Source organism: Cataglyphis hispanica, chromosome 15 (assembly GCF_021464435.1).
Source record: "Cataglyphis hispanica isolate Lineage 1 chromosome 15, ULB_Chis1_1.0, whole genome shotgun sequence".
Lineage (NCBI taxonomy): Eukaryota > Metazoa > Arthropoda > Insecta > Hymenoptera > Formicidae > Cataglyphis > Cataglyphis hispanica.
The window spans coordinates 4,777,713-4,793,459 of record NC_065968.1 but is presented as its reverse complement, the minus strand read 5'-3'; the positions used below and the strand labels follow the sequence as shown (position 1 = coordinate 4,793,459).

Here is a 15,747-nt window from a genome sequence, read left to right as displayed (position 1 = left end):
ATAGCTATTTTTAATCCAAATTTATACCGTTATCTAAAATCTGAGATAAATGGCAAAAGCGTAACAATTTTTTTAATTAAAAAATTATGTGTATATGATTGTATAATTTAGAAAATGAGTCAAAGCAAGAAAGAGAAAGATATAATCATGATAATGTAAAGTTATCGATTCACGTATCTTATATGTATGTATACGTAACATTTATATGAAGCAAAACCTGCAAATTGATTTGTAATACTATATTTCAAAATATAATTTTTTAAATAAAATTACAACCACACACACACACACCCCATATAGATTTTACAGAATGTAATTTACCAACTTACCCCGCTTCACGTCTCGCCACGTGTTCGTAATTTCGCCGAATCTACACAGTCTGTTTGGTGTCCGTCCATATATTCCTCTCACATTGTTCAGATGTTTAATTGCTCTCAATTCTATAACAATAACATTTAACAATAAATTTCAAGAACAAATATTAATTTTTGTTTAATGATTAAGGACATCCCTAATATATTTCGTTCTTGTATATCTGAAATAAAAGTTTTTAAGAAATAATTATTATAAATATAATTTCCTCAAACTGTAATTAAATATTAAAAAAGAAAAAGAAATGCAAAATAAAAATAATATAAAATTTTATACACAAATTGATTATATTAAAAATTTACAAAATTTAAATAAATTTACTTACGCATAAATTAGTTATTGATAATTAAACTAATAATCACTGACAAAAAACATTATTATAAGAAGAATAGACATGATCGACAACAATATATATGATGTAGAGCGGGTGGCTATTATTAAAATTGCTCTAGCAAAGGCGCCTCAAACTCAAGGTACTTCCCTTTATGGCGCACTCCGTCAAATTGCTCGTCGCATGAAGTAAATCGAGAGCTCCGCGTCAACTACTGCTTTAGACTCATCTCCCTACCGTTTACCATTCAACGAGGCTTGCATTTGCATTCCATTTACAGATCAGTGCACTGGGTGAATAGACATGCCTCCCATTCGCCTATTTCTTATGCGAACAAATATATGTACAAACTATTTTTCACACAGCTTCCTAATGGCTTCATTAATATTCTAAAGCTTCATAACTTACAATAGGAGTATTGTAATATACGTACTTTTGCAGCCTATAATAGATTAAAAAAAGAAAATAACAATAAATACATTATTATAGTTTGGAGCGTTCTTGGAGCAAAAATTTAAAACTTGCAAGTTTTAAACGAGCTTGCAAGAATAGCTACATATATATATATATATATATATATATATATATATATATATATATATAAGTAAGAATAGCTATATATATATATATATATATATATATATATATATATATATATATATATAACACAATAAATTTATGATTAAAAAACTTCAGACAAATAAATAACATAGAAAAGCTAAAAAATATCAAGGTCTAAAATTTCTACATTTTTCAAGATTCGCTACAAATTTAAAGAATTAAGAAAGTTTAGAAAAATAGAGAGAGAGAGAGAGAGAGAGAGACCGAAATACTTGCAAACGCTTAACTATATTGTTATAAATACATAACCGTCCTCTTTGCGTTTTCCATGCAAAAATATTTCGAATTTTATTTTGCGTTTAAAAAAGCAAGAATTTATTTAATTGGATATATATTCAACTAAACAAATTTCCAAACTTAATAAAATTAATAAATTACAATAAAAAATTTTTTTCTGTTTTATTTTTATATAAATTTTTATATAGTTTTTAAATATAAATAATTTATTATTTTTATTATTCAGAAAAAACAAATTTTACTATCGTAATAATTGATTACATTACAGAACAAGCAATTAACACATATACAATTACTACAATTATGTCCTACATTGCAAGTTGTCTTAATTTAATTTCAATTAATCGACGCCTATCAAACGTCACACGATCGAACGCCATTGACGGGGCAGGACGCCAATTGCGCAATTTGCTTACGAGTAAAGATAATGTGCATTTTGCACTGAACGGGAAAATGCGCGTAATCACACGAAAATTCGATTAACCCAAAGTCCCAGGATGCGCGACGGCGATAACAGTTAATTGTGCGTTTCATTAGCGAACGCTTCCATACGGCCGTGCGCGCATTGTAGTTAAAACGCGGCTTTAACGGAGTAACCCGATAGGTTTTAAGCCGGTATTCTGTGTCGGTACCTAGGGCAAATTCACCCTGAAATCGTTAACCTCGTTTCTCGTTGGACGGTGAAATCCATCTGGATCTCGCCGTAACTTAAACCGATTTGCGTAGCAATCAATTAATTTGGAGGCTCGAGATTCGTGAAAAAAAATTTGACTAATTTACCTTCACACTTTTTTTTATTCGCGTTCTTTTTAATATCAAGCCTAGTCTAATTTTTGACGACATAATCATAAGCTCTTATATAACTTTGAAAATTAGATTAATCATCAAGTATCTCGGTATAACTTGTTCTTTGAATTTTTAATCAAAATAATTTTAAATTTTAGTTTTGATGATGTTACTTGGAATTAAAACATCTCGTAAATCACATTTTGTAATTACATATTGCCAAAAATAATAATATTTTTTATCTCAATGTAATCGAGTGATTGTAAAGCTTTCATTTATTCGTAATTATTCTATGTCATTCATAAGACGCAAAATTTTAAAATTTATCTCGCTTTTGTCTTTGTAGCGTTTTGTAAATATTCTTTGTCTGCGAAATAACAAAGTGATTAATTTAGCTATCCATCATGAATATAAAAAAGTTATTCGCTTATAAAAAGTTCGTTCGCGCTGCTTTATTTTCTCGCGTATACTTTAGTCAAGATAGAAAGCCCGAGAATATTATCTTCGACGTTCCGAACTCTTCAATGTAGCCGTCAGTTGCTTTAAATCAGGCTAAGTATTAAATTGAAACGTGAAGCGACATATTCACTTATGACTCTTATATATCTAAGACACTTTCTTTAAAGAAACGCGATAACGCGGAAAATATAATCAGCGGTGACTCTGATGACGATTGACCTGAACTCACGTTTGATTCTTTTTATTTAATAAAAAAATTTCGCAAACATAAAACATAATAACTATTTTATTAAAATTAATTATTTGATTTTATATAGAGAGATTCGGATTTAATCAAAAATATTATTTAACATAATATCGCGCCGAGAAATATTAAAGAAACAATTATTTTCTTTTTAAATCTCGAACGAAATCTTCGTCTCTTTGTGGAAAGGGATGAAGAGAAGGATGTTTAGTTATCCCCGCATTCGTTCTCGTGTCATTTCCGTTCATAGTGTGCATCGCAATGCAACGCTCTCACTTACGCACACAATCGTATCTGCGAGTGTATGTGTATATACTCTCACGTGACACGCAATCTAGGTGCGATATATAGAGCTGCGCCAAATGACGTGACAGGACATAAACCATTGTGAACTACGGAAACTGGATGCGGAGAATCGTCAAATTGAACCTTTTAACTAAATTATTTCCATCTTTTTAATGAGAGTATCGTAATTTAAAATCAGAGAAAAGTAATGTTTGCAGAGAATATATGTATAATGTAATTAATACTACCTTTGATTTTAATGTGTAGCATATATGTGTAGTATATTTTAATAATATAAAAAGATTAGATTTCATGTTCTCTAATAAATTCATATTATATTTTATTTTTTATACAAGGGACAGACTTTATTATCTCATTTAATCGTCACATTGAATATTAAAAAAGATCGCTTTTAACAAATATTTAGAAAACATTATATCTTATATTTATTAATTTGTTAAAATTATAAATTATAGTTTTAGGCACTCAAGATACTTGATTTATAAAATCAACAACAACGCTGACAACAAGGTAAAGCACAAATATGAAGGACAAAAGTCGCATGATAACTGATTTATAGCCTCCTATCGATACGAAATCATAAATCTTAACTTGACACTTCTTTTTTCACGCTTTGACAGCACCCCTATCTCGAATCCTTTCGTATATTTCTCGCCTTTGATTTTAACTCATATCCAATCAGTATCACTATATAATAATGTCTCTCTTTTTTTCGATACACTTCTCTTTATAACTCATGCTCATGAAGCACAACTATTTTATTCTCGACTCTCTCGTGTACGGGATCATGCGTATTATTTTTACGTGTTGAGCCCTTAAAATTCTCTTTTTAATCTAGGAGCTTATAAGAAATTTTCACTTGTACATTATTAAGAGAGAAATTAATAAGAGAGATTATGAAGAGAAGCTTAATAGTTAATATCACAATGCGTATATTTAATAACATTAACAATAAAAATAAAGAATTATATAATTCGCGTTTAATAATTACACAAATGTCTAAATTTTATCTTTATTATATAATTAAATATCAGAAAATGTCAATTTGTTTGATAGATATACAAATATCATATGTCAAAACAACACTATATTTTCCGCTCCTTCTCCCTATTGTAATAAAACGACAATTATAAATTATTATTCTTATCAAACTGAAGATTATAAATATGAAAATAAATTTCTAATTGCATTTGATATAATAGGTTTATTCCGATGTCATAACGCGGTCGCGCATATTAACTTTTCATCGAGCTGTTCTATACATGCATATACAACAGCATCCTTAACTTCTACCCGCGATCCCACGGAACACGGATGACAAAGCGACCGCGGATACTTCCGTGGTGCGCAGCGAATACCCTCTATCATTCTGCTTTCCCTTTTTCAACACGACCCGATAATAAAGTTTCGCGAGTGTAGCCGCGTTTCGCTGCCAACGGCGCGACGAGAAACTTTTTCCTCGTACTTTCGTTTTGTTTGATTATGCAAGGACGCGTCATATAATAACCACGTTATTGTTACTGCCGTTAAGAAAACTTTTTTCACATCAACGCATACAATAACACTCGCAAAATCAATTTATAAATCTGTGGTCGCATTTTATTTCAGTCAAGTTTATTTGTACATTAAATTATAAAAAATAAACTCTTGATAAAATAATAAATATAAAACATATTTAACAATGGTTTTATCAAAAATAAAAAATATGAATTATATTGTTTGTATATTTTGTGATTAATATAATAAAGTTAATCCGTTTTAATACAATCAAATTTTAACAAAATTTTACAAAGTATTTTTAAAAAATTGGAATTTTCTGATACGTATGGTTTGAAGTTTTATGTCTTAGAGTTTCATTTTTAGCATTTTAGTCTCCCTTAAAATAGAGCCAACAGCTCATATAGCAGTTTATATTTTATGTAAAACATATTTACCCAGCAATCCTCTCTCGGTTACTTACCTAAAAAATCTAGCCATGCATTCAAGCCATATATTCTGAAATTTTCCAGGTCACATATTATTAGATCCCGCTTAACATGATTCTATATTCTTTTTTGTAATCGCGCTTCCGTTGTTTCAGCTGCATCTTATATCAGGGTCTCAGGAGATAGTGTATTTTCCGTTGCTTATATTCAAAAGAGCTCAACGGTATTCTCGAGTGAATATTTCGCGAAATAATATAGACAATGCTCGACGGATACGCGGTTTTATTAAAAGTTCACGCGGGAATATGTGCGGGAAAAACATTAACCAACCAAATAGCAAGTTCATTAGAAAATTACCCTTCTTATTGTGTGTTTATTAAAGTTTTAAAAAACATTGAAATTTACCCGAGTATATGAAGCTCCCTCGAAATTATTTAAAAATGCTGTTTCGGTAACAAATAATAAAGCTTAATTACATAACAACCGTTTTTGTGAAAGATAAAATTTTAAATAGAAAATCTCTCCGTAATTCCCGAGTCACTCTAACGTAATCATAATCAAAAGAAATGAGAATCTGACAATCAAGCATCAAGCATCAACAAATGCGAACTTGCTGCCTATTGGTAAACATTGGTACTACTTAAGACATTTACGATATGAGTTTATGTTATTACGTCTAGTTATTGCTTATTATATTGTCTTCTTATTTCATGCTACAATATATAAAACTACTCTGACGCATAATAGAGATATACATCGATAAAAGTTGTTTTAGTATCTTAATAAAAGTTGCGAAAATAGAACTTGCCAGAAAAAATATAGCTGAACGCGGGAAATTGCGTTATTATTCGCGAAGAAGAGTTCATATAAAAAATTAAAACAAAAGAAAAGACATTTCCAGTAATGTTTACTTAAAAATATGAAAATAAACGCAAATTAGAAAGAAAGAAAAATTTATAGGAAGCCGCGTGTAAACTTCCAACATGTCAAAATGATGCGGTACAATATAAGAATACATGCTATCTGTCAAGTTCATCTCCCTGATGTGCACTTTCGCGATCTAACGTAATATATGATTTATATCTTTCGTAAGTGATCAATGATTGAGACTCCGACACGAGAAATTGTTCTATTTCATACCGTAAGTTACATTGACATTGCAAACGGACGCGATATTTGACAGCTTCTTTATTTCCTTCAAATTTTCCGATTTATAAAGCAGGAAAAAGACATCACATTATATGTTGATACCAGCAAAGAACGATTGTTATATTCTTTGTATATACTTTGTTTTAGTTACATAAATTTTCTTAAATAATTGTATAATAAACTAAATATATAATTTTTTTCAATAATTCAATCTCTAGATATACAATGTTAATTTTTATTTTCTCTAGCTTTCTATTGTCTCTGTTTTTGACTATTCTTTCCCCGTTATTTCTCCTCGGTTTATTTTCGTGATTCACGCATGAGTTATGGCGGCCAATTTGGCAGCTTAACCCGAGCAAACTTGGGAAAACCGAGGAAGTGTGCCAAGCGCATCGGGTAAACAGATTTCCGCGGACGATGAGAACAACCATGATGGAAGGACTGGAAATTGGAAGCCCGAGAATCTCAGGACTAAACCTGTGTGTATGAATATTGAGCAAATGAAGAAAGCGTTCTCAAGATAATAAACGCAAAAATCGATATTCAAAACGATGGTTTTGACGCAAATAATTAATATATTTAATAAATTTTAAATTAGAATTAATTTTATATAAGAAAGTAGAATTATTATATTCAGCAACATTATTTTCATTTATAAATTTATTTTAGTTTATAACTAAAAATATTTTAAAATTTATAATATTTTTTTTCAATTTATTTCTTAATAATTGTGATAAATGTAAATTTCTGTAAAATAATTTAATTTTTAACAATTTTATATTTTTAAAAATTTGTACCTATTAAAAATATAACTATATAAAATAACAGTAATATTGAGATATAAATGTAAAAAAGTAGAAAATGAGGAAAAATCTTCGTGAATAGAATATGAGATGCAAATTCGTTTAGGAAATAATATCTATGCGTTATGCAATAGATGTCAGTTCTATTTAACATTCGTTCATCCAACATTGCTAGCTCAACTCAAATATCAACGAACACGTTGAACAAAGAGTGTGAAAGTTATGCGGTTTCACCGTGACATAAACGAATTTACGTGAGCGGTGTAACTGGCGGTTATGAAACAACTACAATTCAAAGTCGTACTTAAAACCGCAGATATCGGAAAATTAACAGCTGGCACGATGTACTACCATCAACGATCGATATTATTCTGACGACAATGTTTATTCACTTGTTCTCTTCTCTCATGATATTTCTTCACGATTGCATAAAAAAACAATAGCAACAATTTGCGTATTTACTGTTTTTCTAGATTAAAAATAAACTCGATTCCAACTTGACTTTCGATCGATCGAGTTTATTGCATCAGAAACGTCCACTATCCCACAGGAATTCTTCGTCATACTACTGTCGACTTTTCACATAAATCTAATGTTCATCAGTGACGGAATCAAATTCAATTTTTACTGTCAGGGATTTCTATAATTTCCCAAGAGCAATACCTGCTAAAAAAAAAAGTACTAACTCACTCTTCACCGACTCACTCGAAATCGATCTTCTGCCAATCGCGAATGGTTTTTCGAGTTTCTGTGGTTATGCAAGAAGAAGACACGATGCGAAAATCTGGAAAAACCGGGGTGAGATTATAGGAAAGATAACATCAGGTCATATTGTCGAGACTTCATAAATTCTGCAACACACTCTCACCGATGCATCCTCGGTGCTACGGAAAACTTTCTCAAGCGTGAAAAGTTTCAGAAAACTTCTGACAGCTACAATTTTGACGTTTACAAACACCTGCAATTGCAACGCATCGGATACAATTCGCATTCATCTATGATGATTTTCGTTGGCACGCCAACGCGAGACGGAAATATGCTTTCGACGGAAATTCTCTGAAGTCGAAATGTCGAGATAAAATGTGTCGTGGAGATCTGAGTAAAGTTAACATATTTCTTCAGCATTTCTGCGATACTTGTACACACATCGTTACATATTACATAAGTCATTTATAGCATCAAAAGATTGTGTAATATCAAGTATTCTAAGAATTGCTTTCAGACATTTTTAGCCTTTATAAACTGAATGGTTTAATGTGATTTCTATATCTCTTTAAAGAAAAAGCGAGTGGGACAGAGAGAGGTAATAATAATAATAATAATAAAGGTAATAATAAATGAAATAAATGACAAATATTTTCTCATAACATAGCTATTTCCATTTCAAAATTACATAATAATCAGAAAGAAAGAATATGATTTAATTTATTGTTTTTATAAATAATAGTATATAAATAATAGTAGCGATATCTTAAAAGCGTTGTGACGCGATGTTGACTTATCTCGAAGTTCCTTTGTGCTCACAAGAGAGAATGAGAACAAGAAATGGCAGAGATGGGTGATGTGTAGGGACACATAAGCCAGCACCAAGGGAATGAAAACCGCAGGCTGAAAGATAACTCTACGTCACTTACATATAAGATAAAACTTATGGTTATTCTAGTTTGCCGACATTATATTCCGCGTTGTATTTCCATAAATTCTTGTAAACAAAATAATCAAGTCAATTATTTACTGCTTCATTAATCTAGAGTTTAAACAGAAATATCATTACAAATCTTACAAATATTTGGTTTTACATTTTATATTGCCATGTTAAAATCGCGTTCTTAAAAATTACAACTAAAAAAAGGTCTATAATCAAATTCATTGGCCATAACATATCATTATTATTTAGATTAACTTACACTTTCTCGAGTAAAATATAATTAAATTTTTCTGCAGTACTTGATTTATTTAACATCTCTTTTTTTCTTTTATTATTTATATATATTTCATGACCGTGAAATTATTAAAATTATTAAAAAATAAAAAAATAAAGTTTTTTTCTCTATTGAATAGTAAAAATTTCACAAAATAGCAATTTCTCTTAATGAATATTCTTTTCGAGTAATCTGGTGGAAAGTTCTTATAAAATTCCACCTTCGAACTATTGTTGCTATGCAACAATACTAATTGGGTCACAAAGAAGATAATGACACTATAAAAAGAGTTGCTGCAGCAGTAATGATGAGCGGTCGTTTTTGCAAGCCATAAGTTCGTCATTATAACGATCCATCCTCCAAATTGACATAAGTTCTAAAACAGTGTCACGGTAAAATTTTTTTTACAATAAAAAGAAAAAGGAAGAAAAATCCTGTTTAAATATAGCACCGCTCTATTCCTAATTCGCCAATATATCAGAGTTTTTGCTATCAACGGTCTGTAGGTATTTGTTCAAATCCATATCTCATATTGCCATGTGCGGGTATTAAGAGGAAATGTATGCACACACACATATATACATACATACACGAATGCGTGCGCATGTACACATACACATACACGCATATCAAGTTCTCACAATTCAAGAGATGTTGCCTCTCAAAGATGCAGAAAATGTCTATGCTATTAAAAAAATTTCGCAAAAAATTACATATTATAAAGAACATATTTTTACAATATTAACTAATAAACCACTATTTAGTGAATTCTTATATTTAATATATTATAATTATATTTAAAATATATATATATATATATATATATATTTAATTTCTCACATTTGATATGGTACTTTATTTTGAGATAATTTATTACATTGTCATAGTGCGCTATCTTTCTGTATTATTATCTTAGCAAGTATATAACAATGTCTCATTGCAAAGTGAAGATTGGATAAAGGAAGATGTAGATAGCTGAAAATTGCATCTATAACGGGATAAATCTTATTTTAAAACAAGCACATCCAATATCCTTGATATTGCTGCACTCGTGTATATCGGTGTTGAGTGAGCTTTGAATTTTACACGGGACATAATCAAGTTGTATTTTAAACACTACACCAAAATCTATAAATCATCAAAATCTATAAATAAATGTCGAAAGTCGTTTTAAATAAATAAGTAATTTAATCATAAGATACTGCAACTGATCAATTCTTAAGACTCTTAAAAATATTGTCAGGAACTACACAGCAATAAAAGTTCTAATTTTAGATTTCTCAAATAATGTTTTTATTTATTTTTTAAACTATCTTAGTCGAAAGCAAAATCTTCATATATGACCATTAATCGATATTAACTGTAATTATTTCGGATATCATAAAATATACTATTAGAGAATGTTTTTAATTACAGTTCTGCATTATTCGCGTTATGCGCACATAAAGAGTTATCACCCTGTCATTCAGCGACAAATAAAAATGATATAGGCTTCGAAAGAGTCGTAATCAAGTGACGCGGTCAGAGATCGACCCTCGGAGTGCATCAATTCCATTAGTCACGATCTCTCGACGCACATTTAGCCCCTTCAGTCGGGGCCTAAAACACATCGAGAAAAAAGCCCTCGGTCTCTCGAACATCGCCGAAAAGATCTACTGGGATAGATCTGAAAAAAGGGGACAGCCTAAAGAAGATCAGACGTGGCTGGCGTGTAAAACTCATACGTGTTGTTCTTTGTCGCCAGTTATTTGCGCGGCTGCCTGTTGGCTGGCAGATGAAATTTATCACAAATATAAATGACGATAGATAGCAATAACCAAGAAAAAATATTACGGTACTCTTTGATCATTATGAAAAAATTATTATTCACTTTAAAAGCTGTTTAAAAGAATACATGTGCCTATATTAAAATTTATGAACAAAATTTATAAATCTAAGAAATTGCTTTACACATTACAATTTTGTAAACATATATTTCAAACAATAATTTCTTGAGTTATTTAATTCCCTTCAGATAAAAAGATTGAACAATTCTGTTTATTAACTTCTTGCGTTCTTCAGTTAATTAAGTTAACTTTTAAAAAGAAGAACATCTAGTCGCGTTAACTACAAATGAATACATTCGCGAAAACGCAAGTCGGTTATTACTTTCTACTTTTTAACCATTTTTATTTTCATCAACTATGTAATATGATCTCATTATAGTTTGATTTAATCATAGAATCGTTTCTCATGACTCTTCTCAAATTAAATTCCTTAAGTGCGAATGTAATATCAAATCGTGTAATGCAAAAGCAACTTCTAATGTTCCACAGTAATTAGACAAAAAGCAAAGTATATTTTCCATTGGAAAACACACACACACACACACACACACACACACACACACGAAAATTAAGATAACTTTTAGATAACGTCATGTTGTGTGTAATATGTTCGTTAATATAACAAAATTTAAATTTTAACTGTAACATACTCCTGCACTTAACGAACATTTGCAACATATTCAGTAATGAGACGAATAACCTTATAAAGAGAAATATGCAAATTATAGCGTTCCCTTCTAAATGCGAGGTCGTGTAATAAATTCGGATTGCATTTGGCGCATAATTTGCAGAAACATTTATTAAGGGATCTAATATTGTAAATAGAACGGCGTACATTTTTTACATTACATTAGAGTATTCTTATTTATTAACTACACATTCCTCTATTGTTATATTTTTTTATAGTGTAACCATTTTTTGATATGTCAAAATTGTTCAACTGCACAAAATATTATATAAAATAGATAAAAAGATTGATATGATAAAATATGATAAAATAATTTTATGCAAAAAATATGCAAATTATTAATTTACTACGTGGACAAATAGTTATTTCTCCCATGTCCCTTAAAAGCACGATCATGTGTCGTGTGATCGCAGAGCTTATACAACAAATTAACTTCGGTAAATATTACTCTGGTAATGGCACGTAAGTGAAGTGTCAAACAAAAGAGCATTTTGTTTCCTAAATTAAGACCAGTGATTTTGTTGAAGGATATACAAGAACTAAGACGTAAGAACGCGAGAACTTTCTTACGAGATATTATGAGAGAGAATAGGAGTAAAGTAAAGTGATACCTAAGCGGCATAAATGTTCTGTAATATAATACAGGATGTTATATATTTGAATGCTCCCGTGAGACAAACGTTATATATTACCCTGAAGTTTTACCGCCATCTTAATATATGATCTTATAAAACGTTAATATAAATTTCAATTTTGAGTTTGAGATATTACGTCGTGTCATTTGTTAATAAAATCTTATGCACTATTAAAAAATTATTACATTAAAAACTATTAAGAACAGTGTTAATATTTTGAAAATAATATTTATATCGGTTTCCCTCAGATTAAAATACAAATAAATAAAATTTATCAAAAATAAAAATATAGTTTTAAATATTTAACAACCTTTTACTTTAAATATTTATTTCATTAAATCATAATATCTTTTATTTCTTATTCACTTATTTTTAAATTTTACAAGAATATTACTTAATCATGTTTTTTTCGATAATTTTGATTTGAAATACTATTGACAAATTTTAATTTTTGGAAAATTCCATTACTCCGATAGATAAACTCTCAAGGATCTATGATTAATTACTCTCCAAGATGCACTATGTTTACCAAGCAGCGTCAAGGACGTCTTTCCTTTGCGAAATTACCTTAGAGTAATACTTTACGACGCCTCTTAAGAACCACGACACTTGTCAAACGGTTCATTACCTCTTAGTGGAGAATATTAGGAAAAAAATTTCACTCTTAAGAATCTTTTCATTTATATATTAAAAATTGCACAATTTAAAAAAAATCAAAAATTATAACTAGATAAATTCTTTTATATTATTTTTTAATCATATTATTATTACCATGTAGAAAATAAATATTGAGCAGAAAATAAAACTTAAAAATAAATTTTTATTTAAGTCCACAAACAAGTTCAAGACCGAATATTAGATAACATTAAAGGTTCTAAACTGCTAAAATACAGTTAATGTTCATATTTAATTTTCAAAAATTCTTGTTTCTTTTATCATTGTTGTAATTAATTACAAGTTTTTCTCATCCACTCTTTTTTATAATAACTGTGCGCTTTGTTTATTCATTTAACAATATATCTAGTATATGTCTAATTACCTACATAATTATACATCTCTCATCTCTCATCCAAGTTCTCCTTTTCTGTAGATTAAAACGAACTGCGCGTGAGTTTCTCTTTCATTAAAAATGCGAGTCAATTCGTCTCTTCTTCACAAGAACCAAGAGCGTCTACTCTTGGCGTATCCTTTCGCGTATGTACGCCATAGCTTCCATTCATTCCCTTCACGTCGGCGGCAGTGTTTAATTTGCATCGGTTGCATTTTGAAAATCTACCGGCGCTACTGGCCGCAAATTTCTTGCTGCGTTTCTTACAGTACCTAACGCGTTAAGAATAGGAGAAAAAAAATATGTATAAAGAAATGGCTGATTATGATTGTTTTGCTGTTCTCTCGCCTGCTTTATATTCTGATTGGTATCCCAGATTACAAGCTCGTTCTTTTTCTCGCATGTCGCGCTTTCCAAAAGTATGCTTACCTCGCCAAGTTCAGATAAATGCGGCGATTCGATACACCGGATAAGAAAGAATATACTAAAACAAGGTTTTAAAGAAAAACAACATGACGCAAACGTACCGCAGCGCAACTTGGGTAGCATTTTTCTTCCCTTTCTCCGATATCACAATCGATTTCCTTCGTGCCAATTTCTGCGCTTATTGAAGACTCCGTAACATCTTTATTATAGTTTCTTTACCGCGCCTTATACCAACTATATTTATATATTAAAACCAATAATTTAAAACAGAAGTAGGATTGTATCCAGGGAATATTAATTGCGTCTGATAATTTTGTTGCAATTATACCTGGTTGTAGTTATTATTATTCCACATTTATTTTGTAATATTTTAATTGACTTCTCTTAGAAATTCTTTTAAAGTTTATATCTTTATTATTATCCCCGTATCTCGACTGACATCTGAAATTGTTTCTGCGGGAGTTGGAAATGTAACAGGGTATTAATATCTACATTCTCTTTGATGGTCCCTGCAGCTTATCTGTCATATTCGCTTATGTCATCGCGTCAACAAGGAATCGTGAACAGATGCGTCACGAGAAATGATTTTGCAACAGAGATACATAATATTCTTAGAAAATAATTCCTCTTGCAACGTTGCATTATATATAACTCTTTAATCATCTTACTTGTATAATGTAGTTCTGTATGCATAATATATATAAGGTATTAATGATATTATACTTCAAACATATCTCTATTCTATCTTAATTAAATATTAATTCCTCGGGGCGACATGTATTTCGCGTTTTAATAAAATTAAATTTTGTGATAAAAATAGAAAAAAGCACAAAAATAAGCTTCTCTCGGATATTATGTTTTTCAAATAATTTCATACGTTACAATCTATCTGATAGCGAAAAGTAGATTTTTTTACGAAAATAACAATTAGATAACAATAAAAAAAAAATAAAAATAAAAAGTACACGCGTTAATAAAACAACCAAACATATATATATATATATATATATATATATATATATATATATATATATATATATATATATATTACTTGCCATCACTAGTCATCACTAAAAAATATACGTTTTTCGCAAAAATAAACGCAATTTTTTCCCGATGTTATGGGCAATGTTACACGAGTATGCAATATTTTCGACCAATCAATAATTCAGTTATCACAGATTATTGACATGGATGTATCTTGTTATTTTCTTTCGTTACAAACATGCGATAAATATTGCGCAAGTCGAAAAAAGCAAGAGAAATTGTACTTATGTCAAGTGAGAGAGAAACGCGTTTTATGAAAGGAAATTTAAAGGAATCGATCGCGGAACACGCATCTTGAAAAAGCGGAGATTAAAGAGGATAGGCAGAATTTCTTATCTTGTAACGGTAACGGTGCGCACAATGCAAAGAACGACGCTATTAAGAGATAAAGAATTTTCCGATGTGAAATTTATGACCAATCTCTTCCACCGACGCGTTATTCACACGTGCTACAACTCGTGCCTGACAAACGCGGAAAGTACTTTGGCCACGTCAATGGCGCCGTGACACAGAACGTTGAAAACATAAAATTTTCATGTCCACATGCACTTTGATAAAACGATGAAGCAGTTACGGAAAATTTTAATCGATTGGATTGATTTAAAAAGATAATAATTGAAGCGATTACTAGTCGAAGACAAAGCTACTGATTAAAAAATGACTGTAATCTCCCACAAAATACATAATTTTATATGTATATATATGTATATATATATATATGTAAGTCAAATGACAATATATATGTACATTTCTTATAAGCAAAAATCATTTGTTGTGCACTAAACGTTTCTTGCACAGTGCGTATTTTTACCGTGATATAATGAAGAAGGAAATGACTATTCGACTATAGAATTAATAGAGTTGCACGTAGAGAGGATCTTTTATTTTATCATTACCGTTGCGGCAATGGTTGCAATAAAAC

The 15,747-nt window shown here is 30.1% G+C and overlaps 1 protein-coding gene across 6 annotated transcripts in view; it reads right to left on the bottom strand.

Annotated features, from left to right (window-relative positions):
* The window catches only part of LOC126855085 (uncharacterized), a 121,791-nt gene that overhangs the window by 25,621 nt on the left and 80,423 nt on the right, over positions 1–15,747 (bottom strand). For all 6 annotated transcript variants that reach the window (XM_050602455.1, XM_050602453.1, XM_050602452.1 and 3 more), the window contains one exon: positions 330–440. The gene's annotated coding sequence lies outside the window, so the exon portion shown is untranslated. The remainder of the gene's footprint in view (positions 1–329; positions 441–15,747) is intronic.